Genomic DNA, 15,321 nt, shown 5'->3' on the forward strand with positions numbered 1-15,321 from the left:
GCACTACACCTTTATTGGCTATTACTCTGCCCTGAAATATTAACCATACCACTGAAGGCAGTGAAATAGTGCAGTGATAAGACAGGAGAGATTCTGGTCTGCTGTGTTCGCATTTACCTATCTTCTAATGCACACCAGTCTCTGTGGATCAAAGTCTGCCATGGTGTAACATCTGTGGAGTCATTAACGCCTTCTGATGGAGAATTACAAGGTCTCATGCCTCCCCTTTCCTTATGCAGTGCACATGTATTCGTGTGCATGCAAATTTATCATCTCCCCCCAGAGCAAATGCTCCAGTGCATCTCCTCTGATATAAACTGCATGTCACTATTCCCCACGCAGTCAGCACTGTATGGATGCATTAGAAGAGGAGGGAGTTAAGATAAAACACTGACAAGAAATCACTTTCACTACCAAGCTTCTAAGCTGGGAATTATAAACAGAGAAGGGATTATTACTTATTTACTTGTTCTTAAAATTGCTAAGAAGGTGATGTTAAAAATCCCACCACTGACCAAACTGAAGTTTCAGGCTGTATGACCTCTCTACACCAGTCACGTGAAACAATCACTTGGCCACAGCAAATTTCTCAGTGTAGAGATGCAGGTTTCTATATTTAGCATGTCTATTCAGCAAGTAAAGGAGTGAGATGTGCTTATGGGAGACCTATGTATTTCAAGGTGACAAACTGGAGAGGCCAAAAGAGCAAGAAAAGTGAAGAGGGCAAGGGAATTGCATCAAGATACATGGAAAAAAGGTGTTCTCTGGTGAGTGAGTTTCTGTGGACTTCTTATTGCACAGGCAGATCTGCTGCATGGTGGTCATCCGCCCCAGACAGACCAGCAGAGTGGGCTGAGATGTTAACTGGAGTCGAACCATTTTACTGGCCTCTGAGAAGTTTCTTTGGCTCAGTAGCTCAATTAAAGGATACACTGGGGTGAAGCAATGAAGAGGGGGCAGGAGCCGGCAAGACTTCGCCAAAATACCCATTTGTCCCTCAGTCCCTGAATGCAGAAAGGGCAGCCTGGATGTCTCTGTCGTGTGCCACAGTACACCACGGGAAAATGCCCAGCAGGGCCATGGACTGAGCCAACAATAACACCACCCCACTTGTGGATTGTGCCTGCCTGGTCATGTCTGCGGACTTGCCTTTTGTTCTTTTTTCCTTTTAATAGGACTTTTTCAGGAAAAAAAAAAAAAAAGGCAAGAAACTTCTTGTTAGTGAGCCAAGTGCTGGTGTCCTGTTTCTGTGCTGGTTACTCAAGTGTAATCCAAGCACCATCACCAGTGCTGGCCCTAGATGCTAGAGTTGCAGTTGCTGCAGTGCTCTCCCCCTCCCAGCCCTTATCATCCTACCTGGCATACCGCATCTGCTCTCCCCCCTCAGAGGAAAGGGATTTTCCCCAGCCCTGGTCATGTCTATGATAGCACACCGTTTTTGTCTGAACAGTTCATGCATTATTTTTAAAAGCTGTCAGTAAACAAGCCTCGATGATAATTCAGCTTCCTTGGTTCTCTGACGCTCTCTAGTGCCTACCTCAGAGTGGAGACAGCAAGGCAGACAAACTGCCTTGCAGTGCACGTTGCTACACACGCTGCAAAGCAAACGCAGAAGATGACTGCTCAGCCAAATCTGGCAGGTACAGCCAGTCTGAAGGATACAGTTGCCTACAGAGCAAAAGGGTGAAGGAAAAACATCCTGGGTTTTCTGTGGAACGAGGGCTATTAGGACTGAAGCTGAGTTTGGTTTGTTAACATTCATCAAGAACTTTGAAAATGTATAGTGCTATATATAGGTTATGAGAGACAGAAATGCCAAGCATGATTACTGGTAAACCCATGGGATGCCACATATCATTACTTGCTGCAGGGGCTCCTCTCTCAAGTGCTCCTGGTCCGGCCTTGCACAGCCCTGAGCTGAGTTTTGTTTTCAGATGCTTTTCCTATGTAACCCAAGCCCTCTTCCACAAAATGTCAGACAGTACCTCTTTGTGCTCCAGACAGCACGCTGGCGTACAGTGCTCCGCGTGGCACAAGATAAATGCAAAGGAGCATGGTGACCTTTAAAACCATGTCAGATGGCTCCTTGACCCAGAGACCTCAAAGAGGTTAGATTTCCTGCCCAAAAACATGAGAGGGCTGGAGGAGAGAGACCTCTGTATCTCTCCTAGTGAAGACTAAGAACAAATTGCTTCTTTAATGGCTGCTTTCACCTTACCCAAAGATGAAATGAAAGCTTATCTTGCCGAGATGCACATACGTAGGAAGCACGGGCATGGAGAAAGGGGGAAGGTCCTCCTACCTCACTACTGGCAATGGCAGGGAGAAGAAACGGGAAGGATCCTTTCCACGTGCCAGGCTGCTCTTCTGTTGTTGCAGAGGATTAGTGAGAATAAAAAGATAGATGGTGAAATCCTCCTCTGCTGAAGGCAATGGCAAAACTCCCACTCACTTCTACAGGGCTAGCATCTCTCCCTTTTTAACAAATTAATTATGAGCTTCAAAATCCAATTAAAAATAGGAACATCACAGAGCTGTGCCACACTGACTTTTTTCAGGCTCTAATTCCTAAAAATTAATAACTGCACTTAAAACTTGTGCCTGTGAGCCACTCCCAAGGAAGGAGGCTCTACTCCTTAAGTCACCTTTATTCAACACAAGGATCTGTGCAGTGCTTAAACAAACCCATACACCCACATTTATACAAATGCACTCAACCGAGGAGCCAATGCACATCCGAAAAGAAGCCGATACCCATATAGGCAGCTGTTAAATACTCAGCTGTTTCAGTTCAGAACGTGCTCCACACCATGCGGTCGGTTCAGCTTTCACACATCCACAAATGCACCTGGAAAGGCAGGCAGCCAGCAATGCAGACATATATCCAAGCAATAAATTATGCAATTTTCTGAGATGAGCACTAGTGTTAAAACAATGTACCATTTGCTTACGGAAAATCTTCTAGAACCAACCCAGAACAGTGCCTTTCTTTCTAATTTTTTCCCTGGGAGGTGGAGACTGCTACCTAGTGATTTCAGGCTTTCTGACCACACTCCTTTCCTTGGGCAGACGTGGATCAGAGAGCACTGCAGCACAGTAAGGGCCAGCTGATTTGTGAAACAGTGGGTACACAGGACCCAACATCCACATCGCATGCATTTGAAGGGTGTTATTTCTGGCTAGCCACAGCCTGGCCCGGTGGCCTGAACCCGTTTGTAGGTGAAGCGTGCCAGCAGTGCACTTGCAGAGCACCTCCCAGGACAGGCCACCCAAAACCATGTGTGCATTCCAGCCAGCCTGAACCAAAGCACAGTGAATGGGCGCAACCAGAAGGCTCACCTCAAAAGGGGACTCCTGACCACCAGAAAATGCTCACATAGACACATCCTTGGCTGCCTGCTGAGGATCCTCAAGAAGCAGCCTGCACATGCCTGCAAGCACACAGAGCTGTGCTGAAACCTACTGATCTAGAAGGACCTTACCATCAGAAAAGTTAGTGGTACAGCAACACTTATTAGCCCTTCAGATAAGCTTTAGGGTTTCAGTCCACCATGACTGCGTACTTCTGTGAAGCAGCTCTCTTCATTGTGGCTCTGTCCTGCAGTCCACAGCCCATCTTTTAACCTTCCTGGAGTGTATTTTCATACCCTGAGACTGGGATGCTTGTGGAATAGGCTCTCTGTTCCACTTCTGTTTATGGCACCTCATACAACCTAGCTCTTCTTCTAAAAGTACCTCCAAAGCACACTTCAGTACAGTCTGGCCCTCCATCCTCTTTATTTCATCCAGCTTGGTCCAATCTGGTAACTGGAGGACACAGACCTTCGCAAATTTATGGGAAACATGCAATAGTGAAACTAGAATTTATGAGTCATAATAAAAATGCATCAGACTTTGGCAGCCCTGAAATCGGGTCACTATTCCTTTAGTGACTAAGACAAATGCAAGACTCTAAATATTAGGCACCTAGTTATAAAAATAAACAAATAATTGGTATAGCTTTCTCTTCAAAGCCAAAAATTTATCATTTGAAAATATGAAAGAACCAGGCATACAATCCCAGCAACACTACTATGGTAAACACATACCAGGCTCTCAGCAAAACATGACTGATTGCACTGGTACTTGGGACTTCTCCCTCCATTTTCCAGCCTTGGGCCCTCTTGGTGAGCTTCATCTCATGCAATTCGAAAGCCACGGTCTGAAATAGCCACCTATGGCTCTTTTTCAAGTTAATGAAGGGGCAAACGTACGTGCAGAGAGTGACACATCAGACCCCAGTTAGACTGGAATTGGAGGTGAATTTCTCTCCTTTGATGGTACAAGGGGTTAGGCAAGCAGCTCAGCTGCAGGAAGCTCTTATCTTTGCTCTCTAGGCACAAAACAGAGAACATCAGGTTTTCTCTCCAACATATACTTAGATTGCAAACCCTATACAAGCCCTCACAAAAAATATTCCCTGACAAAACACAGGGGGTCTCAAAATCCAGAGACCTCCTGTCCTTGCCACCTACATCCTGCAGGCACCCTCTAGGTCCCAGGGATATTTCTTTTGTACGAGGAGTAAGGCAGCTTCACTACAGACATCTCACAGTGGCAGTTTCAACAGAGCGATTAGTAGAAACATTAAGTTACAGGACACAGAGGTACATAACTGAGATCAGCTGAGGACACTGTCATGATCACAAAACTACAGCACACAATGGACGCTGGGCATATTATACATCTTATATCTGCATTATTTATTGCCAACCCCAAGGGTTAAAAAGTCACAAGTCTAGTCTCCCATAGAAATAACGAGATTTTAAAGAAGAAAACAATAATATTTAGAGATCATTTGCCTTCTGCTTTGTAGATAACCTAGGGTTATGATTTTAAACTTCTCTTTGCAGCCCTGCAGGCTAGAAACATTTATTACGAAACACAGAGAAAGGAGTTTGCTCTCTACTCCCTGGATTTCAAAAGCGGGGACTTTAAGAAGAAAACCCTCCAGATTTTGGGATGCGCATGATAAGATCACACAAGTTGGCAATGATGTGGGGTGAAATCCTGGCTCCATCAAAGTAATTGGAAAAATGCCCATTAAGGCTTGAGTTTCACCCTGTATCTTTGCAGAATTAAAAGTAAACAAAGATATTATGATTATCCATCTGTATCTATTTCCTTATTCCTCCGCTGCACCCCACCTTAAACACCACAGCACAAACATATGTTGATTACAGTACACTTAGTAAAACAATCAAGTAGTTTAAATTTCCAGTCCTGCAATAAACTTCAGTAAGACAGACCAACCCTAGAAAGTAAAGAGGAGAATCACAGCCAAAATCCTTGCTGGTATCTCTCCATGCTAAAATGTGGTACAGTCATGGGACTCTTTTTGTCAGCGTGACCGTTTTAGCCAAAAAATGCTTAAAGAACTGAGGGCAAAAAAAACCCAAATGCTGTCTGTATACACATTTTGAAGGCCATTCAAAAAAGACATTTGTTGTACTATGTTTTAAGAGCTCCTTAATATTGTGTTACGTAACTACACAAAACTAGCAAGCAAAAGTGTCTTCAAGAAAACAAGAGAAACACCCCCTGAAAAATCACCATGTGTTCTAATCCACCATGAATTATTTACATACAGTTTCAGGATCCAAAAAAAAGGTTTATGAAAGAAAACCAAAACATTTCCTTCCTTTTTAAAATCTGTGATTTAAAAATTATTCAAAATGAAACTAGTTCTAAAAGACTCAATGTCTTAAAATATGTATTGAAAGACAGCTTTAGCTATGCTTGCTCCAAGACTGGTGTTCCTGGAGAATCAGACAAACTGCAAATTACAACTGAAAAAGGAATTAAATGCAAGACTTCTCACCTCAATTTCTTCTATAAGAAAGCTCTGGGGGCCTGATCCATGCAAAGAAATGTGTGACGAATCAAGTAGTCCCACTGGCTTTTTAAGAGAGTACTTTAATAACTTTGCTCACCACCCTTTCTGATAAATCCTTTTGGGACCTGCTGTTCCTGGGCTGGTGACTGGGACCATGCCATTGCAGCAAGCAGCAGTGCCACTGTGGGATGACCCAAGGCATCCTTCAGAGGCCAGTGCCCACAGGGGTGACACTGGTGCAGACACAAGTCACTCAGACATGCCAAAAGCCGGTGCGGTTTTTGGTGAGAAGCAGCCCCCCCAGATCACTTTGCACAGAAACGCCAGACAGGCATTTGTATTTGCTTTGCGTTTTATTACGAAAGTCTGCCACAGCACAATGGGATGCCTAATGTGGAACATCACATTAACAATATTTTATATTTATGTAGCACTCTTCATCTCCAAGGGTCCCTGAGAGCTTTACAAGCTACATACATGGCATACCAATGAAGCCGAGCCATAATTCTTCTAATTAGCTGAACATCAACACATGGCACAACAGAAAATGTTACCGGTCACTCCTCTCCTCCTATGGAAAGAGCTACGTGACATTTAATAGAAGCATGCTGCAGAAGGACATTCGGTTTTAAGGACTCCTGAAAAAATGAAATCTAACCAGACAGGTCTCCTTAACACCCATGCCTGTGCTCCCCCATTACATACACACACTTTGTCAAATAGGAGACACAGAAGAGGAGTAGCTCAAGACCTGCTGCTTGTTAAATACCCCCACTTTCACACTAGATTCAGCGAGTTACCATCACATGGTTCAGGCAGCTGCTCCACTGGTGAGGTTACTGAAAAGCTAGTGAGCAGCTGCAGTTCAGCACACAACCACATCACCCTCTTTCTAAGATTAATAAGTTCATTTCTTCAGCAAAAAGGAAGAGCAAGCTATTTAATACACACATCCTCTGGAGATCAATGCTAACATCTAAGCGTATGTGCGTGCAACCCATCAACCAGTAAAACTAATTACAAAAATCAATTTCAGATACTTTTCTGAGCCTTTCATTCCTCAATATACTCCTAATTGATTTTTGTTGGAGAATGGAAAGCCTAATTATTATTTTTATTATTACAAAGGAATGTAAGGGGGGGGCAGTGGTCAGTGCTTAAGTGGCTCACCAATGCTTTCTACGCAAAAGAGAAAAAAGAGAAAATAAAAAAGGCATTTTATTCACAGTTTTGCCACCTGCTGGAAGGATGGAAAAGCCTTTGAAAGGGTGACAAAGCACAAGAGAAAAGCTGGCAGGAGACAGTATAGGGCAGAAGAGGAATGTGACAGGATTGTGAAATACACAATGTGAGAAGGTTGTACCTATTTTTAGATGGGCAGGGATGATCAAGTGTAAAAGCAGTACATTTCCATGAACGATGTACAGCTCCTTTCATACAAAAAGGTCAGCAGTGCCCTTACAGAGAGATGGCTCTGATTATGTCTATATTAGAGATAGGAGAAAAGAGGTTAAGAACCAGACCCAATGTCCGATCAGTCTTTCTACAAACTTCAAAGCTCCAGATTAGTCCCTAAGGGCCTTGCCAAAGCTTGTCTACTGAGCCAGCAGCAGCCTGCGGTATGTAGCCATTCAGTACACAAAAAGAAATGAATTTTTGCAGCATTATGTCTTACACACACACAAGCACCTAACTCGCATCCACAAAGCCCACTTGCCTAGCTGAAAAGCAGCGAAAAGCAAAGCATGTAGCAACATTCAAAGAAATGGAAATTTTCCATTTTCTACTCTACGTTTAACAAATGCCCGTTGCCATACACACCGAGCACTGAAGGTAGGGAGGAATGTGGCACACTTTATCTCCCTGGCTCTATGCAAGACTCCCATTGAGAGTGATAAAGCCTTTGAAACACCGCCCCCCTTTCAAAACTCTTCTCCACAGCTCCTCTCCAAAGGAAGCTCCCGGCTGACAGGGAGCAGGGCTGGGGGACGGATGCTGGCGCCAGCCTGGGCGTGCAACCCATGCTTCTGCCCCATTAATTGCCGGCACATCCTCCCCCGGCCCAGGCCCTGGGGACAGCAGCTGAGCAGCAGGCCCAGGCAGGGGCCCGGGAGCAACACCAGCAGCAAAACTACCCAATTAAGCCTCCAGAATGAGTGAGTGAGGAGGGGAGGAAAAAAAAAAAAAAAAAAAAAAAAAAAAAAAAAAGGGGGGGGAAAAAAAAAGAAGAAAAAAATAAGGATGGAGTTGCTTGGCAACAGGAGGGCAGAAGCAGCTGTGCAGCAGGTCGGGCTGGTACCCAGGCGGCGGGCTGGCCCATTAGCACCCTGCATCTCATGCATTTCGTGCCGGGGTCTCCTAGTAACAGCCTGTGCACGCCGGGCTGTTGCGCATTTCCCCTCCTCTCCTCCTGTTTCTCCCCATCATGCGAGGCATCGCTGTTTGCCCTAATTACACATTCTCTGCTGCTTCAAGCTGCCATTACTTCAGTCCCCAGAGGAGAGGTAAGAACTTTAAAAAAAATCTCCTCTAATAAGGGCTTTTAGTTTCAGATTCAGTGCCGCTCTGTGAGCTCAAAGATGCAAGGCAAGGTAGCAGCGGCAGAAGTAACAGATGAAGAAGGAGAAAAATTCAGCAGTTCACTGGGTCAGATTTTTCCAGGACCCTGAAATATATTTTTCCCCTTTGTTTTTTTTGTAAGTTATCCTGGAGGGTGAACAATGAAGACAGCCCTTTATGGGACATGGCACATATTTACATAATCCGGCGCAGTGCACCAAAGATGTGCTCTTTGGACACCTGTGTTTCAGGCTAAGAGTTTTTGAGAAATTCCAGGCAAAATATAAAGGCAAATATTCCAGACAAAACATAAGAAACATGTATCAGAGACTAGAACCGGTGAAAAAAAATTTAAGAGGAATGGACACTGCCTCTTCCAAATGCTAACATTTTAAATGGTTTTGCACAATATTTTTGCTAATGATCATGGGGTTTTTGCTTATTTAAACTATTACAGTGCTGATGTTTTTCACCACCTACGTGTCACTTAATTTTCTCCCTTTTGTCACTGAAAAATTGGAGAAAGGTGACAAAAAAAAAAAAAAAGATGCATACTGGCAGAGACAACACAGGAATAAAACACAAGACAAAAAGAGAATACATTCCTTTCTGTTTCCCAGTTTTGTCAACAACAAAAAAAAAATGGAAGAAGACCCAGGATGCTTGCATTCATTCAGATATTGGATTTGATTTGGGGGTGGAGGTGGAAGGGAAACTGTGCTCGGGTTTAAAAAACACACTGCCAAGTTCTCACAGTGAAGGTTGCCCTCGTGTCAGGGCAGGGCTACCTACACGGCAGGCAGGCGATGTTTCCGAGTAAGACCCCATCCTCCCTGGTGCTTTCTCCCTCTCCTGGGGGTGGAGGTTGCAGGCTGTGCCCAGCGGTGCAGGAGCTCCTTGCTGCCTTATGCTGAGCAGGGCTTGGTAAAAAGGTCTTGGCAACGCTGGTGGGCAAACCTTGGTGAACCAAGCTGCCTGGTCTCAAGAGCACAAGGCAGCAAATAAAGACAATTAATTTTACCGGCTGGAAGTTTACTCATTTGGATTTTGGAAAAGGCACAGATGACTACCCGTCCTTAGCTGTAAGGGAGGTAACAAGCACCCGGTTGGAAATCACCCAGGTCATTCATGCTGCCAGATCAGTGTAACTAAAGAAGGACACAAATGTACTATGAAATTCCATTGCTGGGTGACGCTCCATCTTCAGGGAGAAAATTTTAAAAAACAAAGAGGTTTTCTGTATGAAACATGTTTCCTAACACACATTCAAAGCCAAACAAAGCCCAGGAAAAGAATCATCTTTGGGATTCTATGGATTTTGCAAAGAATTAATGAAAAAATTGTATCACATGTACCACACTCATATTAAAGTCAGTTTACGACAGATCATAGCTTAGTACATTCAAGTTAATTTTCACCCAGTTTTTCACAGATCGAAGTCTTCTACTTGAAGACTATTTTCCATTACATAGGCCAAGTTTTTAGCTAAACTTCTTACACTGAAGACAGCTCTTTTCTCCCTGCCCCTCCCCAACACACATGCCACATTCTCCTCAAAACCAAATATTTTTTTCTTCAACTTCTAAAATAACAAACAGTAACCATGCTGGAAAAAGACCAAATGTGGAAAATTTCACTCTGAAGAAGGAAAAGCTTTGCAAAGTTACAGGTGACCAACAAGAAGACGTCCAAATGGAAGTTTATGCAAAATTAACCATAATACAGTTCCATGCAATTACATATTGAACAAAAGATGTGCATCCCTGTATTTTATAACATTCATTTCCAAGAACTAATACAAGCTTCTAGTGCACTAATGGTGACTTATGGTCATCATAAAAAGCTCGAATGACATTGCAAAATTGTCCAACTAATCTATTAAGTTCTCTCTGTCGGTGGTAAGAATCCAGACATACAAGAAGAAGGAATAAATCCCCTCTAAGCCTCTAAATGTGCACTGCCATACACTGAGGACACCTTTCTTTCAGAACTCAGCTGGGGATCAGCTTTTATCTTGAAACACATGCTCCTCCTCCTTAGCTTAGCTAGCCTGCCCACAAATGTTTTTTCAGCATTCGGTTTTTGCAGGCCCAGCTTTCAGTCCCAGGTTTTGAAGGCCAGACACCTTCAGGAGCAAATCCGCCCAACACAACATTTGGGTCCCGATCTACAAATGCGGACTGCTGGGATTGTGAACTGGCCTGCAATGTTTTAAAGGCTTTTCATTCTTAGTAAGCCTTTTTATCATGTATAAAGCTGACCTATGGAAAGATTTGCATTCTGCAGTGACACAAAGGTTTTGGACACTCTCAGAGACCTGTGGATAAAGCAGGTCCCACATGGTATTTTGTCCTCCCCTTTCCAAAATGGCTGAACTAGTCTTTAAACTGTTCTTATTTGATGTCCTTGTCTCTCATTCATTTCAATCTACTGCAGCACATTACCATTCACTGCTTGATATGTGGTAAACAACTGGTTTTTGAGAGTGGTCTTAGGCAGAAGTTTTCTGAAGACACAAATACATGTTCTCCTAAATTCTAGCAAAACAGAAAGAGGCAGTTTTATTCTTTAAATCCACTCTGCATTCTCTGCATCATAAACTTGCCCTTTAGCTATCTTTAAGTACATTTTTTCAGCCATTATTCCTAGTGCTAACGCAGGCCTAGCTGGTCTCCCTACCCGCAGCTGGTCTCTGCTATACCTGGGCACCACCTACGCCATGGTGCCCATGGTTTTGTTTGGGACACCACCACCCTTGGCAGAAGCATGGATGCTGTATTTAGGTCTGCTGCTTTTAGGTCAGCTTCCACGAAGCCTTGCAGTTCATCTGCTCCTGCTTGCAAGTTGCTGCTGCTGGTATGTAGGGGTGCGGGATTGTATCCGCATGGGGTGTGAAAGGCAGGCTCTGGATTAGGAGAGGTCCATCCAGGCTCCTGGCTGCTTGGCCAGATGCGACCCAGACTCAGATGCCCACACTGTGCTTAGGGAAAGCCTAAACTTGGCACCTGCTTTTGAGACGAGAGGTAACACACTTGGCTTTTCCTGCCCAGGGCGCTTCAGCTCTCTAAGCCTTTCATGCCCTTCTCGTCCAGCGAGCCCACCTAGCCTAAACCAGCATCTCTGAGCACACATCTCTGATTCAGGCCTGGTGTGACCTCCAGTACTTCAGAAGTGCCGGTGTTTTGGACAAATGGACAAGGAAATCATAGCTTCTTGTAATTAACCTGCCATTTGTATCCAGTGTGGGACAGCAGCAACACAAAGGGAAATCGGTAGAAGAGAAGTTGAGGGGGTTTGAGTCTTTCTCTGTGACCTCCATCATTCGCCCCCTTGCTGAGTGCCTCATGGGGGCTCAGGAGGTGGATGGGTGTAAAGAAAACACTAGATGACAATCTAGAGATGGCTCCTCTGTGCCTTACCAAGGCAGCCTGCCATAACACTTGGAGGTGCCTGCACTCTCCCTCCTGCAGCTGCTGAACACACAGCAAACATCACTTTCTAGACCTCCCTTGTGCCAAAAATCATCTCACATGGCAAAACAAACAAACAAACAATACCTATTTATATTTTCAAACTCAAACAGAAAGGCTGTCCTGTGCTATTGATTTGGCAAATGATGGAGTAGAAACACCGGACTGAGGATTCAGGTACTGGCAACTAAGCAACGGATGAACACCACCGATGTTTTAAATGGCAAGGGCTGCTTTTGGCAGGGCCTGTCCTCCTGCCGCCTGGGAGGTTCACAAAACTCGTTTCCTAGGCATAAGCTCTCGCTGTAATAATGAAGTGAGGCTCCGGCCATCCACAGTGAAATCACAACGCTCCCCTCCAAACTTGCCAAATAGCTAACAGGCTTCAAAACCAGAAAGTTTTAAAGAGCTCATGATCGGGTTTGGCTTATTTTAATCAGCTTTGATAAACTCTTGTTATGCTTTTACCTAAAAAACTTCAAAAAACCCCAACCCCACACGAAACACATCTTTCCAAATTGGCAATGCAGCTGTACCCCAAAACAAATCCAGCCTGAATGAAGGTCTTCCTCACACACCCCTCCTCCCTCAATTCCCTTGCTCTCATTTCCAGAGGCAAATTCACCCGTTCCTTCTGTTGCTGCCACGGACGCTTCAGCATCCTCCATGTCCTTCTGTGTCCCCTTGCTGGGTTGCAGCCCTGCAGACAGAGCTGGGGACTCACTACAAAGCCTTGCATCTCTGTACAACAAAAAATCTTGGGCTTTGGCTTTCATTTCTCCTGTGCTACCTATACTGTTCTCCCAAATGCTTTCCCCTCAGTCATTATTCAGTATCTTGCATCCTGCAGAATTGGTGCTGTGCTATTTGCTTTTTCTTTCTCTTCATTGGCTTTCTGTTCACAGGTGCTACCGCACAAACACAATACAGCAATGCAGCTTCCCATTCATGTGGTATCACTGACACAGATAGTCTATTATTCCTTTATTTTGTATTAATCTTCCTTATCTATCATCCAGTCTACTCTCCTTAGTTTGGTCTTTTCTGATTGTTTCCAAATTCTGGATGTTTCCTCTTCTATCTCCAACACTTTGGGAAAGCTTTTCTCTGTTGTTTTAAAAACCTCCCTGTTCATTAATGCTCTTTCTAATACTCTTGAGTCTCTCATCTTTTTCTTGCAAATGTAGTAATTTGTTTTCCTGCAGGGTGGATTTGTTTGTTTTAGTTACTCTCACCCAGCACTTTGGATCAAAGAACTATATAATTTAAAATAAGATGTCCTGACAATGTGAAACAAACTCCACTTAAATAAGTGCTATCTTAAGATCACGTGTAGACTTGTAACATCTATTTACACCAGTATTTCTCACTTGTTTTAGGCTTTAGAAAACTAAGTATAGACGTGAGGTGCCCAACTGCTGTTTCTCAGACATGAGCTTAGGTTGTATCTGATCCTGGTTTTAGATGGATAAAGAAAAAAACCCCAAACCTTCTGATACTCATAAAATGCAAACCCCAGCAGAAACCCCTAAGGGTAATTTTTTATCACTATCGCAATCTTAAGGATTTCCTGGTCCGTTTATATCTGATGCTTTATCTCTAGCCAGAAAGCACCCACACCATCTCATACCTTCCCCTGTACATTACTGCAAGGAAGGCTGATATGAATGGCTTTGTCAGGAGATAGAAATCTCCTCCAGAGGTCTTTGATCTGGGAGATGCAGTGATATCCCATGATTAATCTTTCCATAGGTCACAGGCCAGCTCACCCTTAGACTTATTTGCATCCAGACATTCACCAGCAATATCCTGTTTCCTAATTTAGGAAGTACTAATGACTATACCTGGGTTTTGACTCATTCTAATCCCTTCTCTCGCCACTCTCCATTACACTGGCGATTCATCTCCATATATGTGTGAAGGCTGGATGAAAATGTCTGTCTCTCAAAAGAGACAAAATGTCATTGTTTGCATTGATGCCTGTTCCATGAGTAAGTGTGAGAGAATGTGCTAGGGCTGGATTACCATGCCAGTCCTGGTGGCTCTTTCTTTAGACATTTTTACCTCATTGACAGCATGGTCTTTCCAAACCTACAGCTCACCTTTTTCTCCTGTTCACAGTTCCAGCCGCTATTTCTCCCCTGAGTGGCTTCTTTGCTGCCCTCTGACAGTCAGCCCCACCACTGTTCTTAGCTCCTTTACACACCCTTTGCTTTAGATGCCCCAGCTTACTTTGAATTCAGTCAAATATTTTCATTTCCCTTTCCATCCAGACAATGTTTTTCCCTTTCACTTCCAGATTAAATTCTCTCCCACACAGATGATTGTTTTTCCCTCTCCAAAGGTCATCCAGAAGGTGGTTTCATAACCAGTTCAACCATTGATGGGCCTTACAGCACTGCCTTGATTCTCCTACAAGTGAGATGCAGGAGAGTAACATGAGAAGCTTGCAAAGCACCAAGTACAATGTGGGGGCTGACTGTCTCTGGGCTCCATCGGTGAAGCAAAGCCTTAAGAGAAGATCAGCTGCAATCTAGCAAGCTGCTATCAGTCTGTATTGCCTCCAGCCCAGCCTGGCTCATCACACAGCAGTGAGGAACGCCAGCCAGTGTCTGGTCTGGTCAGCCTTACATATGAACGAAAGGAATGCAACCTCCTTCCGTCGCCTTCCACCCCCCAGCTCCCCAGCCCATGGTTTTCTTGTTTTCACGCACTGCAGTAAATCCCTTTGATCCAGCAAGTGGACTTTGCACGTGCAAGTTGGGTGACCAGTCTGCATCTGCCTCCCTGCCTGTGAACCCCACACTGAGAGCTCTTTGTCTGTCAGGGTGCTCACACCCTTTTACACAGAGCCCGCACTGGCAGACTGTTCTTGCATGACATACTAACAAGCTACCAGCCAAAGGAAAATATCTCGCAATCATTTCAGACCCTCTGGCTCAGCCACTGACTAAGCCAAGTGGCTACTAGCCATTGGCACTGCTGGGTGCATTCGCAACCCACAGCACACTCAGCTCATGGCATGAAAAAAACAGAGCACCGATGGAGAAAAGGACTCCTTGTTCCTAGACCTGAAGGCGTGCATGGGAAAGGAGGCAAGCCTGCCATTTATAATTCAGTCCCAAATTTCCATAGCTATTCCTCTCTTTCCCTCTCTTTTACCAGAGGCAGGAGCTCCCTGCAGGGAAACCCCCCTCCAGAGGTCAGTGTGAACAGATTTAATGTCTTGATTATGCCAGCTCTGATTGAAGATATCCAATGGTCAGTGATTTTTAAGGGAACAGAGCACTTAAGCAGGATGAAGGGGTAGGAAAGACTTTGTGCTACAGACTCAAGTAAACCAGTAAGATACGCCTATCACACCCTTCTCAATTCACTCAGACTGCTCACAAGACGTACATGTGCAAAGGTATTTAG

General features: G+C 44.3%; 1 protein-coding gene across 1 annotated transcript in view; it reads right to left on the reverse strand.

The window, feature by feature from the left end:
* The window catches only part of KLF7 (KLF transcription factor 7), a 61,005-nt gene that overhangs the window by 10,302 nt on the left and 35,382 nt on the right, over positions 1-15,321 (reverse strand). The gene's annotated exons all lie outside the window — the stretch shown is intronic.

Source organism: Numenius arquata, chromosome 3, assembly GCF_964106895.1.
Source record: "Numenius arquata chromosome 3, bNumArq3.hap1.1, whole genome shotgun sequence".
NCBI lineage: Eukaryota > Metazoa > Chordata > Aves > Charadriiformes > Scolopacidae > Numenius > Numenius arquata.